The 13,097-nt window shown below is 52.5% G+C and overlaps 1 protein-coding gene and 1 long non-coding RNA gene across 6 annotated transcripts in view; one reads left to right on the forward strand and one right to left on the reverse strand.

The window, feature by feature from the left end:
- The window catches only part of LOC130158635 (P2R1A-PPP2R2A-interacting phosphatase regulator 1-like), a 180,493-nt gene that overhangs the window by 75,180 nt on the left and 92,216 nt on the right, over positions 1 to 13,097 (reverse strand). The window lies entirely within an intron of this gene.
- LOC130158641 (uncharacterized) lies at positions 1,741 to 8,741 on the forward strand. Of its 5 annotated transcripts, none has more exons than XR_008825431.1 (4): positions 1,746 to 1,820; positions 2,846 to 2,982; positions 3,439 to 3,600; positions 5,984 to 7,161. It is a non-coding gene; the product is annotated as an uncharacterized LOC130158641 (long non-coding RNA). The 5 variants fall into 5 exon arrangements; XR_008825430.1 differs by lacking the exon at positions 1,746 to 1,820 and adding an exon at positions 7,467 to 8,741 and having other exon boundaries at positions 2,126 to 2,982; positions 5,984 to 6,068; XR_008825432.1 differs by lacking the exon at positions 1,746 to 1,820 and adding an exon at positions 7,467 to 8,741 and having other exon boundaries at positions 2,126 to 2,982; positions 5,984 to 6,055.

Genomic DNA, 13,097 nt, shown 5'->3' on the forward strand with positions numbered 1-13,097 from the left:
GTAGTAAACAATAGTAGTAACGCAGAAAAAAAAAAAACAAAACCAAAAAAGAACAGAAAAGAAAAGAAAAAAAAAAGCATATAAGATGCCTCAATGAAGAGGTGTGATTGTTGGCAAAACGTGTCCTGTTTGAGTTTATGGGATGTACAGGGCCTTTTTATTAGGGATACTTTTTGCTATTAGTGTAATAAAAAAGGACCAATTGTTTCTGCCATCTGAGAAAACTCTTGGAACAGGCAGAAATCCAGGAATAATTAAGAAAATAATAGTGCACACCCAACAAGAAAAACATTATTTGTTTAAAGATGAAGTCCCTCCAGAATACTTGGTAGTGATTGCGTTTCTTTCAAAAGGGGGGGGAAAAACCCTGCTAAATGAAAAGCAGCAGCCATCAGCTAGTTTCTAAGATCTCGAGTGGAAAAAGCGCAGGGCTGTAATACCCTTCAGTGGTAAGACTTTTTCCGTTTTACCGCTCTTATCAGCCTTCGCAAGTTGCAAAATAATAGTGTTTTGCCCTTACATGTTTCCATCAAAGGATCAGAAGCGCTTCACAAAGCAGAATTAATTGAGCTTCACTTCTCACCTGTAAGAACAGAGCAATTATTTAGCAACAGGGTTTGGGAGTTTTTTGCCGTTTGGGGTGGGGGTAGAAGTAAAAATTGCAACAGGAAGGTTGCAAACCCACTGAGACAACAGGAGACTTCTTGGCTTTGTCCATTCCTGATGATGGATGAGATAAGCCTTGAAGTTTGTGACCTTCAGATCCACGTTCTCCCTTTGGAAGGGACCGCTTTGCCCCAGCATCGCTCCTCCCCAGGCCTCAGCTTGCCAGGCTCCCACTGGCACGCAGCACCAGCCTCCCAAACTCTCCAGATTAAAACATTTTCAGAAAACCCGTGTCTCCAAACCACCCGCCTTCCCTGCCAGTGCGCCGTGGTGCCATCCCGCACCCAGATGGGCAGCGTGGGTGACGAATCCTGTTCCTGTCACTCCCGGGTGGCTCGGGGACAGGTTGTAAAGCTGTGCCAGTCATGCACGGGAGCATGGCGGGGCATGGGGAACGGGGAGTGGGGAACGGGGAGCTGGGAACGTCTCCGGAGCCGGTGGGTCGGGGAGGGGAAGGCTGCGAATGGCTGCTGGTGGAGAACCCCAGCATCACGGTAGTGGAGGGGGGGAAAGCCCCAGCTATAAACCTCGCCCCGATGCCCCGTGCCGTGCACGGACGGAGCCACACGTCGAACAGTGAGAAATAACTTTTGCTCAAGCAGCGCTGGAAAAGCCTCATCCCTCCTCCGGCTGGTTTGCAAGAGGCTGGGAACGGCGGCGGGACGAGGCCGCGGGGGCACAGCCCGTCTGCGGGCAGGACCGGGCCCCCCACCCGTCCCGTGCGGCTCGGCTGGTTTATATACATTTACCCCCACCCGCAGAGAGGGCTCCCCGCGGGCAGCCCCCCGCCGGCCCGCTGCGCGGCACCGGAGCCCGGGGCAGGTGAACCCAGCTCGGTGCGACCCGCCGGGCTGCCCCCCGCCGGCCAGCCCGCACACCCACGCGGGAACGCGCCCACGGGAGTTGGGCGGGGGGCGGGGGGGGGCGCCCTTGCCGCTCCATCCCACCCAGGCCGGTCCCGGGACGCGCCCGCCCGGCTCCCGGCGGGAGCATCGCCCCGGCCCGCCCGGCTGCGCCCGCCCCGCCCGGCCCGGCCCGGCCCGCCCCGTCGGGCGGCGCTGCCCCGCCCCCGCTCCCAGCAGCCCTTGCAGCCGCCTACAATGAAATTTGCGAAGTTTTTTCGGTTTCGGCGCCATTTTCGAGTGGACTCGGAGGTGAGGAGGGAGGGCGGGCAGGGCGGCGGGGCCGGGGCGCCGCGGGGGGCCGACCGCCGCCCCCCCTTCCCTCTGCCCCCCGCGGGCGGGACGGCGCGGCTCGGCTCGGCACGGCGGGGGGGGGGGGCGGCTGGACCGGGCGCGCTGCGCTGCCCGGGGGGGGGGGGGGGTGGCGGGTGGCGGCACGGCGCGGCCCCCTCCCGCTGCCCACCCCCCCGCTCCGCCGTGGGCGGGGCCGCGCCGCTCCCGTTGCGGAGGAGGGGGGGGGAGGCGGGACACGGGCCCGGGAGAAACTTGTGGCGGGGGAAGGGAAAAAACTCCGAAAAAACTTTCCCGGCGCGGGGGGGGAGCGGCGGCACCGCCAGCGCCCCCCGCCCGCCCGGCCGGCGCCGCACAAAGGCGGCCCCGGGCGGGGGTCGCGGCCCCGGGGGGGCGGCCCCGGGGGGCGGCCCGTGACGCAGCGGGCAGTGACAGCGGGGGCGGCCGGGCCGGGGGCGGGGGGGGCGGGGCGGGGGCCCCCGCCGGACCGTTAGGGCGGGAGCGGCGCCTTTCCCCGCGCAGCGGCGGGGGCCGGTTCCCACGTGGGTGCGGGGCGCCCCGCCGAGCTGCTCCCCCGCCCCCCCTTCCCCGGGCGCCTTTCCCTCGCGGGGATTTTATTATTAATAATTTTAATATTTTTTTTTCCTGGCGTGGCGGGGCGCCGCGGCCGCCCCCCGCAGGTGTGGCTGGGCCTTGGCGGGGGGGGTGTGTGGGGTGGGATTTGCCCGTTTTTATGTTTTTTTAAAGAAACCCCGGGGGCTGCGCCCCCGCTGCGCTGCCGTCGGGCCTGCGCCCCTCCCCAGCTCCCGCCGCCAGAGCGGGCGCACGGGGGAAAGTAGTTTAATACCTTTAAAAAAAATAAAACACTCGTATAACCAAAAAATACTTCGATGAAATAATTAAAATGATTAAAAAAAAAAAAAATTGGCACCCAGCTTTTGCTAATTTTTTTTTTTTTTCCCCTTGCTGGTTACTCCTTTGTACAGGAAATTTGAATATCCTGGCAAAGGCAGGCTTCCAAGCTGCGCTCCGGCAGCCGCAGGGACGGGGGCAACGCACGCCGCCGGTTTTTTTTCCTTTTTAATTGATCCCAAAGACGATATTATTCCCACATGCGCATCAGGTACAGCAAGACTTTTTTTTTTTTTTTTTTTACATTTAGAGAGCGAGTTTGCCCAAGGTTAAAACATCAGTTGCTACCCCCCGCACCCCTCAACAACAAAAAAAAATATTGTGCTTGTGTGTTGTATGGTGTGGACGTGTGTAGGTGAGGGACCTTCTGCCAAGTTTCATCATCTTCTGCTCTGGAGGAGCCCAAAGAAAGTCTCGTTGCTCACCAGCAACTGCAAAAGTCTGTATTTAGTTAATCCACTTTGGTGGGAAATACAGTAAAACTGAACTGCTAATGCAATAAATATTTATGAAATATAAGAGGGAAGCTTTAACGCTTCAGGCGAACTGACCCAAATATTAAAAAAAAAACAAAACAAAACTAAAAATGCTTCTTATGTTCTGAATTATTGTTCATCTGACAAAAAAAAATTAATTTTTTTCTGTTCTTAACAAATAAACTTTGTAGGAATCAGGCTTCCAGATCTGTCCCTTGTTTAAAACTGGATGAGATGACAATGCAAAAAAATGGAAGTAACAAGAAGCATCATACTTTTCTTCTCAGCAGTGTTGAGAAAAAACTGTGGATCCTGGAATTTTACTGTGGATTTTACTGGTTTTCTGGAGTACTGTAAGTTGGAAGTTTTATCCCGCAGGCCTTTGCGAGCGCCAGTAGCTCTCCCTTGTGTTAACAGCCTCGCCTAGAGAGATACAGTTGATCCTGCTGGAAACAGGATCGGGGTCGAGTTTCACATCAAGTGAAGTTAACGAATTAATTTTTTGCATTATTTGAATTTGCCCTTTGTGGCTGCAGTTTGGTTTCGGGTGTTCTGCCCCACCTCGGTGCGCGTCCACATCGTGTGGTTTTCATGCGCGAAAGGTACGCTGGGCTAAAATTAAAACGCAGCTCGAATACACTGTTATTTATATGAAATACGTGTTGCATCTCTGACCTTTTTCTGGATAAATTAGTGAGAAAAAATTATTTTTAGTAAAGAGGATGAGAAGCTGTCTGCTGTCGTATGACTTTGACCTGTGAGCAGGGAGAAAAATAATATTTTGTGCCACCCGGGAGGAAGCCTTAGCGGGCTGAGACGGGTGTCAGGGCGATGTCTGCGTGCTGCGTGACGCCGAGGGGATGCACTGTAGATGCCCGTGCAAATGAAAGTAACTTGCCTGCGTGCAGTTCCCACGTCGGACCGTTCGTGCTCGTTCAGTCATTTCTCTTTACGCAGCCCTCGCTCGCCTTCATCAGCCCTGCGAGGCCAGTCGTATCGGAAATGTAATAGCTGGAACCATTTGGTGGCTGTCGATCAAGCATCGGGTCTGATTCCAGCTATTAGCCACATCTGTAAATATTAATACGTGACTTCTGTTGAAATTTCATTGTTCAAAGGGAGGCAGGGATGAAGATGGTGTGATTTTTCAGACTGGGGCAGATACAAAGTGTTTCAGTGCTGCTACTCACGCCCTTATTTTTTGTTTTGGTACTGTAACTGTGTCTCACTAATTAATGCCTGGGACATCTGTAACAAGATGATTTATTTTACTCTTTTTGTAAAATAGTAAATGCTGCTTTTTTTTTTTTTTCCCCTCCCCCCCCTTTTTTTTTTTAATTCTTCTTTCAAATGAGAACAATGACTTCAGGATTTGTGCGTGTCTCTTGAAAAACTGTTCGATAGCAGAGTTGACGGGGTTTTTTTCCCTTGTGCTTTATATAGAGAGGAAATGCTTAATATTTGCTTGATTTTGAGCTTACCTAGCCCAGAAGTGTGCGAGTCAGTGAATTCTCTGTATGCAAATCTGGCCTGTCACGGGCTCCTGTATTTATTTCCTTTCCTTTCCCATGGCGCTCTTTCTCACTTTTTTTTTTCTCCTTTTTTTTTTTTTCTTTTTCTTTTTTTTTTCTGGTTACACTGTCAGTGAGGAGGAGGGACTAGGTTGTGTTTTAAGGGAACCCTGTATTTCAGCGTTAATTTGGCTTGGTTTTGTGCGTGTGTTGGGGCTTGGGGCAGGGGCTGGGTGGGTGTTTTTTACTTAATTGCCCAGTATACTTTGGCAAGCAGAAGTTGCATTGTTTTGTGAACTCCACTAATGGATTTTTCTGTGTTCAAATTCCCCAGTTATTTGGGGGATTTAATTAAACCTCCGTAGGTGGCTGGCTGACGTAGATGACAGGTAGAAGTCTCGATTTCTAGAAACAGCTGGTGTACGCGCCGCGGGCGTGGAGCCTGTGCAGCAGAAGAGCTGTTGTGATGCTTTGGCCTCGAGGTGCAGCTTTTGGGGTGGTTCTCTTGACATCTGGGGCTACCAGCACAGCAGGTCACTCCTGGCTGTGGTGGGGTGCTGCTCCAAGGTTGGGGTGCTTCTGGGGTGCTGCCTCCTCCCATTAGCCCCTCTGCATCTTACCTGCGCATCCTAGGCATGGCTTGTCACCTAAATCACCATAAATAAGGTGTTTCTTTTGCTTCTGGTCCTAGGCATGGTTTGTCACCAGAATCAGTGTAAACAAGGTGTTTCCTTTAGGACCAGTAACTGATTCTGGCTGCTGCTGGTTTAACCCCTTCGGGGAGAGGAGGTGGGCTTGCTGCTGGCTTTCCCACTCAGCCCTGGAGCTGCCACTAGTTTCGCCCGGCAGGAGCCGTGCCATCCTGCCTTGCTGTGCAGCACCTGGGTGACCAGTTGGGGTTACCAGTGTGCCCTGGGTGCTGCCACCGAGCCGCACTCCTGGCAGCAGCGGTGCCGGTAGCCCTGGCTGCGGGAATGGGGAGAACAGGGAGAGAAGGGGTGCAGTCCCTCTTTCAGTGCCCCTTTGTAGTCAGCCCTATCTGGAGGTGAAAAGTTGATTTTTTAATTTTTTTTTTTTATTCCCCCCCCCTAATTTTAAGAATATTTGCACCCACTTGAGCCTTTGTGGTCTGGGCATGCCTGGGGAGGGGGACCGCTCTGAGGCTGCCCAACAGGCCAGCCCCCCTGCGAGTGCTTCGTCAACTCTTCTGTGTGTTGCTTTCCAGCTCCCGTTGAAGCAGTGACTGTCTGGTGTCCGGGGAGAGCCGGCGCAGGAGCCGATGCGCCTGCGGTCAGAGGTGAGTCAGGAAGGTAAGCTGGCGTGTCCCACCTGCTCCGAAATACCTGCCGCGCCTACGTCCCCCTGGGGAGGTGCAGGTTCCTCCTAAATGCATCTCCCTTCTTGGGCACCACAAGGCAACACCTCGGAGAGGTCGGGAGAAACTCAGATTGGCCCGTTCGGCTGGCAGCTTTCTGGTGTAACGCTGAGAATCCAAAGCACAAACTTAAGTTTGAAAGAAGCTGAAGTGCGAGATGGGGGTGATTCAAACACAGAGCTTTCTATTGCTTGAAATAATTATGGTGTCATGTCATAAACACGCATATTTTCTCAGATACGTATTTCAGTGCCTATCCCAAATTTCCACTTGCCCAGTACTTGGTGTGAATGTTGATTATTTTTTTATTTTTTTTTTTTTTTCTCTCCATGTGCTGGAGAATAGACTGGTGGAGGTGATCTGAGCCCTCGCTTTGCAAAGTCCTCCTTGCTAAAAAGAGCTCTTGTCCCCCTTGTTGAACTAGACTAAAGGCTGGTTTATATATACATGTATAAAAACATTAATTAAAACATGAACCTCAAACACAATCAAAATGGATTCTAGAGCCAAGCTTGTTTGCTGTTACTTTTTTTTTTTTTTTGAGTCACTTGAAGAGATGAAAGAAATAAGACTACGCAGGTACAGTCAAGTAAAAGATTGTTACAGAAATAATTAATGGTAAAATTATGTGTGGGGTTGTTTTGTTTTAGCTTGTACAGGTTTAACTTCCTCTGGGTGCTTGTTGGCTTTGCAGTAAGTAGCAGTTGCTCGTTAGAGAGTTGGAGCTGGTGCTGTTGGTATTGAGGACACTGAAGTGGTGAAAAAAATCTGCTTTTTTTGTTGGCAAATATTTGATTTAAAATCTGCAGTAATCTGGCATGGGTCATGAGAGCTTTTGAAATTCCTATTTTTAAGTTTGCTAAACAGGCAGGGACTAGGAGGAGGAGAAACTGGAACTTGGCGAGGTGGCGTGTTTAGCGCGAGGGGACGGCACAAGCATTTGAACTAATGGCATCATTTCTGACATTGTTCAGGTTTTTTTGTGATGCTGCTTTTTAAGAAAATGAATTGAAGGAAGTTGTCACATAACTGGGGGGGGGGGGGGAGGGGAGGGGGGCGGCGGGGGGAGTTGAAAGGAAACACAAAAAATGTCAGGCTATCTGCACGGCTCCTGCACAGCCCTCGCAGGCTGGCTTGTAAGTGCCTTCAGCAGTTGCATGCTTCAAAGCTCCTGCCTCCTTTCTGCCCTGCACTTGTTTTCTTCTCTGGTACAGGCAGGGGAGGCAATGGAGTGCCAGGGCATCTTTAATTTCTGGTCACATAAGGTTTGTCCATCCAAATAACTGAGCACATCATCTAGCCTTTCAAAAAATCAACGTTTTTCTTTTTTTAGATTTCTCAAAAGTCAAAATGAGCTGAATAAAAACATTTTAAGGAAGACTTAACAGGTTTGAACTATTGGAATTGGGATTTATTTATCTGAAATATTAACATTGCAACTCCTGGAAAGTCCTTGATGTTCAGCAGCCCCTAAGAGGAAAGTACAAGGTAATGTTTCCCCGCAGACCGTTTGGAAGGGTCAGGAAGGTCTGCGGGCTCCTTACAGTAGCAAAAGCAGCAGATCTGCTAGATTTGCAGTTCTGCAAGTGTAGATTTGCCAGGACCCAAATACGAAGTATGTTTTGGGGGTGGGGGAAACAGTTAATTTCTGATTTTGTTTCTGAAACTGGTTTGTTTGCACTGTGTAACTGCTTGTTCTCTTATAGTTACAGACTTTGTGATAGCACCCGTGAAGAAAAAAAAAAAAAAACAAACAAAAAAGTCCCATGGTGGTGGTAATGCATGCACGTTAAATGTCTTCATTGTAGAGTGTTCTTCAGTACCTTATATCATGGTTTAAAAAAAAAAAAAATATTCAAAATACCATTTGGAATGTCAACATTCAGTGGGCTTTGAGGAGATGTAGCAGCACATCATGGTTTGTAGGGACAAGGAGATACAGACCATTCTGGGCTGCCTCATTACCTCAAGGATAAGACAAGAAGGTGAGCTTCTGGTTATCATAGATGTGGAAGCTAACGCATTCCCATGTGTCCCTTTAGTTCAGGTGAACAGGTACGTGTAGATAAGTTCTGCCGGTGCTCGTATCTGCGCACACCCTTTGCAGCTGCTACAGATGCATTCCCTATGGGTCTGTGTGCATGTCTCGGCGGGGCTGGCCCTGCAGGCAGGGAGGACTTGCGGCTCCTTTTTGTTCTCCAGCATGGGCATGGCCGATGCTGGCTCGAGCACTGTGCCTTCAACTGGTGCCTTACCCCTCACCTCTTGCTCCTCGGTCCTTGCCCCGGCAAAGGATCCGCCAAGGTACTCTGTCGCCCTGTGTTTGGGGGTGGGGAGAAAGGAGGGGGGCTGGAAGCCGTGGCGAGGCGCTAGGATGGAGAGCTGTCAGCAGTGCTCTAGCAGCACGTAAATACTGGAGTTTGGGATTGCCTGTTGCTCTCCAGTATTGCATTGCTGCTTTAGTGAGGCTGGAAATCGGTCCCTGCCGCAGGAGCCGGGGCCCTGGCTCTCGGGGTGCGTCCCCAGCACCCCCCACGGTGCCTTCCACGCTGCTGCTGGGGGGCTCTCGTCTCCCACACTAATAAACCACTGCGGAGGCAGCAACGAACGAGGGCTTGGTGTCGTTAATGGGGGGGGGGGGGGGGCTGCACAGGGGTGGAGTGGGCAGAGGGTACTGCTGTGGCTGGGAGACTGGGATGGTGCTGAGCCCTTCCCAGCATCTGTGGGGAAGGGGGTTACATGGTGGTGGGCAGCAAAGGATGATGCTGCTTCCAGCAGCTGGGGAGGGGTTGGTTCAGCAGCATGGGAGCTTCCCAGGGGCGTGGGAAGGAGGGGCCCTGGGCCTGTGTCTGGGGTGCTCCTAGGGAAGCCCTGCCCTGGGATGGATCACTTTTCCCCAGACCCAAGCAGCTCCCCATTGGGGCACCCAGGTAAGGCTCAGCCGGGGTGGGGGGCTGCCCATGGCCAGCACCCACACGGCACTTGCGTCATGGTGCAAAGAGGGTGGGGTGGGGTGGCTGGAGCATCGCAGGGTTTGCCTACAAAGTGGTGCAGCGGTGAGCTCCTCCGGAGCAAGCCCAGCCCCAAGGTGAATGGGTTTTTCCTTCGGCAGCCCTTGGCATCACGCCTCTTGCAGCTTCCCAGCTCTGGCAGGAGCAAGGAATGGACACAGGGACCACTCGGGCCTCGGGGGTGCTCCTGAGAAGGGTGGGGATGGTGGGTTCCTGGTGGAGCATCCATCCTCTGTGGTGGGAGTCAGGTTGCCTCTCCTGCCAGTGATGGTGTGTCACGAACAGCCCCAGTCCTGTGGTCTGTTGAGCGCTGGTGGCTGTGAATCCCATAACATTTGGGGGTTTTCAACTATTTCTAGGAATTAATAAATCGCAGTCGATAGCTGTGGGACAGGGGAGGTGGGGGAGCATCCTCTTGCTGATGTACAGCCTACATCATTGCTCCTGGTCCACGCAGTGGCACTGGCAGGTGGGCACCAGGGACACCCCCACGGCACCTGAGCCTTTCTGGCACGGGAGGTGCGGGAGGCACGTGTGTGGGTAGGAGCAGCTTTTAAAAGCCTCTGCCCACCAACGGGTGGAAGTCACGATATTCAGATGCACGGCAAACCCGTTTCAAATCGGACATTGGTGTTCTTTCTTTCGCTTGCATCTGTAAAACAGTTCGTTCCCGCTTTCTGCAAGGCAAGCCCTTAATCACCATATAAAATACTGCTTTCCCTCAGGAAAACGCCGATAGCTTGGTTTGCAGGGAAATTGGTCAGTATAGTGATTAATTCTGTAATTCTGTACTTTTATTTTCACATCAAGGGGTGTGTGTGTGAGAAAGTTTTCTGTTGTCAGCATTTCTAGGTGGAGTGTTAGAGTTAAAAATCAGGTTTATTCCTTTTTAGACTTTTCTGTTGTGATTACTTTGATTTTACTCAGCTAGAAAAAAGAGATTTCCACCTCATTCAAAACGGGAGAGTCTGGCTAAAACTGCTTTCAGGCTACAGTCCCCTGCCAGGATCAAAACAACTTGACATTAACAGGAGAGTAAAAGCACCGCAGAGTTTCCAGAGCAGCGGGCAAGAATAAAATTGAGGCTAAATCAAGCTAATAGGAAAAACGATCCCAGGGGAGCCAGGAAAGTGTCCCCGTGGAAGCGGCTGTGCTGTGGGCAAGCGGCACCAGCCGTGGGAGTGGTCCCTGCGCGGCTGGGGGTGAGGGATGCGGGGAGCTGGGAGGGGGATGCGGGGAGCTGGGAGGGGGCTGTGGGGAGCCGGGGGTGAGGGATGCAGGGAGCTGGGCGGGGGGATGTGGGGAGCCGGGGGTGAGGGGGGCGGGGAGCTGGGCGGGGGGATGTGGGGAGCCGGGGGTGAAGGATGCGGGGAGCTGGGCGGGGGGATGTGGGGAGCAGGGGGTGAGGGATGCGGGGATGGAAGGCTGCGGGCACAGCGTGGGGCTGGGCACCTGCCCCGGCAGCACCGCGGTGCCCAACGGGCAGCCTCAGCTCCCCTCCGCTGCTGCAGGTACCTTGTGAGCGCGCCTGCTCTGCTCCAGATATTTCAGGATATTGCCAGTTATTAATACAGAAAGCCCAGGGGGTAGGCATCCAGCTGCGCTTTTCTGTCTGAGAAGCTGGGGAAGCTCCTCTCATTTCTTTTTCTGTAAACGTAAAAGCTTGCCTTCGACGTGTTTGCAGGTTAGCTTCACTACTGCGTTTGAGCACAAACCAACTGAAAAAACCCCAACACGTGCCCTTGCGGAGCATCCCCGGTCCGACTGCGGTCACCCGGGGAGCCCTGGCGCGCCATGCATTGCTCTGTGCAGCACGTGCAGAGCAGCATGGGCAAGCTTTTCTGTTCGTGTAGGATAAAGCAAGATGTATTTTTGCTGTTTAAATGTGAAGTCTGCTGCATCAGGAATGTATGTGACCCACTGTGGAGGAAAAGTCTTTGAACCTCCCCAGTAGTTTTTGGTGTGATTTTTAAGAACGGGCTGGCAGGCGGCAGCTCCCGCTGGAAGGTAAATACGTGCAGCACGGCATCGCACCATTGCATGGCTGCAGGGTTTAGTAGGGAGACACTAGACAAACTTACCAATCGCACATTTCTACACCAATCTTTTTTTTTTTTTTTTTAATTTCACCCAGACCGAAACCCTCCCACACACTGAGACAGAGGTTATGTTACTCTGCTCACAGTACCAGGTACCTGCATTAGAGAGCTGGTGGTGCGGGAGCCAAATGAGGTGTTGCAGATTCCTGTAAACACTAAAAAAGCAACCCCAAACGCCACCTTATCTACCTTCAGTGCTTTCCTGCTCACCTCCTTTGATGCAAAAGGAATTTTTGGCAAAGGTTAGCAGCTCATTGTGGTATCCAGCATTATCTTGCTTTCCTTGCACTTCTTGCCCACCCACCTCATCTGCTTTTCCTCAGCTCACATCCAGTGTGCGCTGAGCCAGGGCTGACTGTTGTAGGTGCTTGTGCAGTGCCTTGCACAACAGCAGCTCCCAGTGCTAGCTGTTAATAAGTTCAGGTCTTGCTTTTGGTGCTGGGGAGAAGAAACACTTTCTATGCCCCGCTCTCTCTTTGCGCTTGTAATCCTGGCTAAATAAGGTGACAAAGCGTGTACCCGCTTACCCTGCCGGCTTCAAGGGGAAGCGACCAGTATTGCCAATGCAAAGTTGCACAAGACAAAATCTCTGGGGTTAAATGTGGCAGGTGGCAGCCACATGGCAAAGGAGAAGCCAGGTCACCTGCTCCACCAGTAAGGGCTTGCTAAAGCAAGAGTGTGATGACCAGAGTAAACAATAGCTCTGGCACCCTGATGAATCGGTGGTTCTTGGCAACAAACTCACCACATGCAAGAAAAATACAAGTTCAAGTCTTTGCAATTCTGAAGCAAAGTGTTAGACATTACTCTCAGCAATTTCTCACGTAAAGGCATTCCTGTGTGCCGTTCAAGTAACGGACTACTGAAGGTTACTCAAAGTACAATTCAAGTAGAGCATATATTGATTTATAAACTGTCCAGAGGGTTCATGCCATATGCTCTGTAAGAGAAAACACTCACACTGAAAAGGAATGATGTGAGTGTGCAGGACCGCTAGGCAGGGTCCGATGGCAGGGAGGGGACTGGGGGGGGTGGGAGATGCAGCCAGACAAGACCGGGGGGGTGTCTGGTTATCCTTTACTAGCAAGCACAAACAAGATGGTTTTCTCATTGCAAGTAAGGAGTTTTCACTGCAAGGGATATTTCTACCTCGTAATTTTGTATTCTGTGATTGCTATTGCGTGCTTTGCATTTTGTGAGTGGAAGGGAAAAAATGAGTGAGAAAGGGAATCGAGAAGAAAAGGTCTGATAATGGCACCTCAATGCACATTTGAGAGCACGGGCACACACCCACGCCCTCCTCCCCCCTGCCTCAGGGCTGGCTCTATCACATCCCAGCTTCTCAGGTGGGGAACAGGCAAGCGAAGCATCGGCACGGCCACGCCGGTGCTCCCCGGGCCCCACCGGTGACCCAGCAGAAAGCGCAGCAAAAGCGGCACGTTCCATCAATACCCAGAAAGCCTGTTCCCAGGGAAAAGGATTTTATCCCTCTCTGACCCGAGGGACAGCTGACCAGCACCCGGTGCCCATGGCAAGCGCTGCCCCAGCTGCTCCGCAGGCTGCTCCGTGCTCCCGGCCGCACATCGTGGCAGGCGGCTTTCCCGGCGGATGCTGGGGCTGGAGGAGCAAACCCAGCTCCACGCCAGCATCCGCAGCATACGGGGCACCGGCATACTCTCCCATGCAAAATCCACGGAGAGACGCGGTGCTTTCAGCCGCAAGGTTGGAACAGGTGAAATAAATCTGGCTACTTTGCTGCTGAGCGTAGCAAACTGTTGTGGGAGAACCGAGCTGTGGCCAAGTCTCTTCCAAAAGCAATCCTGTCGCATTCCCACCGATGCTCCTCAGACTTCA

The sequence above is a fragment of the Falco biarmicus genome, chromosome 14 (genome assembly GCF_023638135.1).
Source record: "Falco biarmicus isolate bFalBia1 chromosome 14, bFalBia1.pri, whole genome shotgun sequence".
NCBI lineage: Eukaryota > Metazoa > Chordata > Aves > Falconiformes > Falconidae > Falco > Falco biarmicus.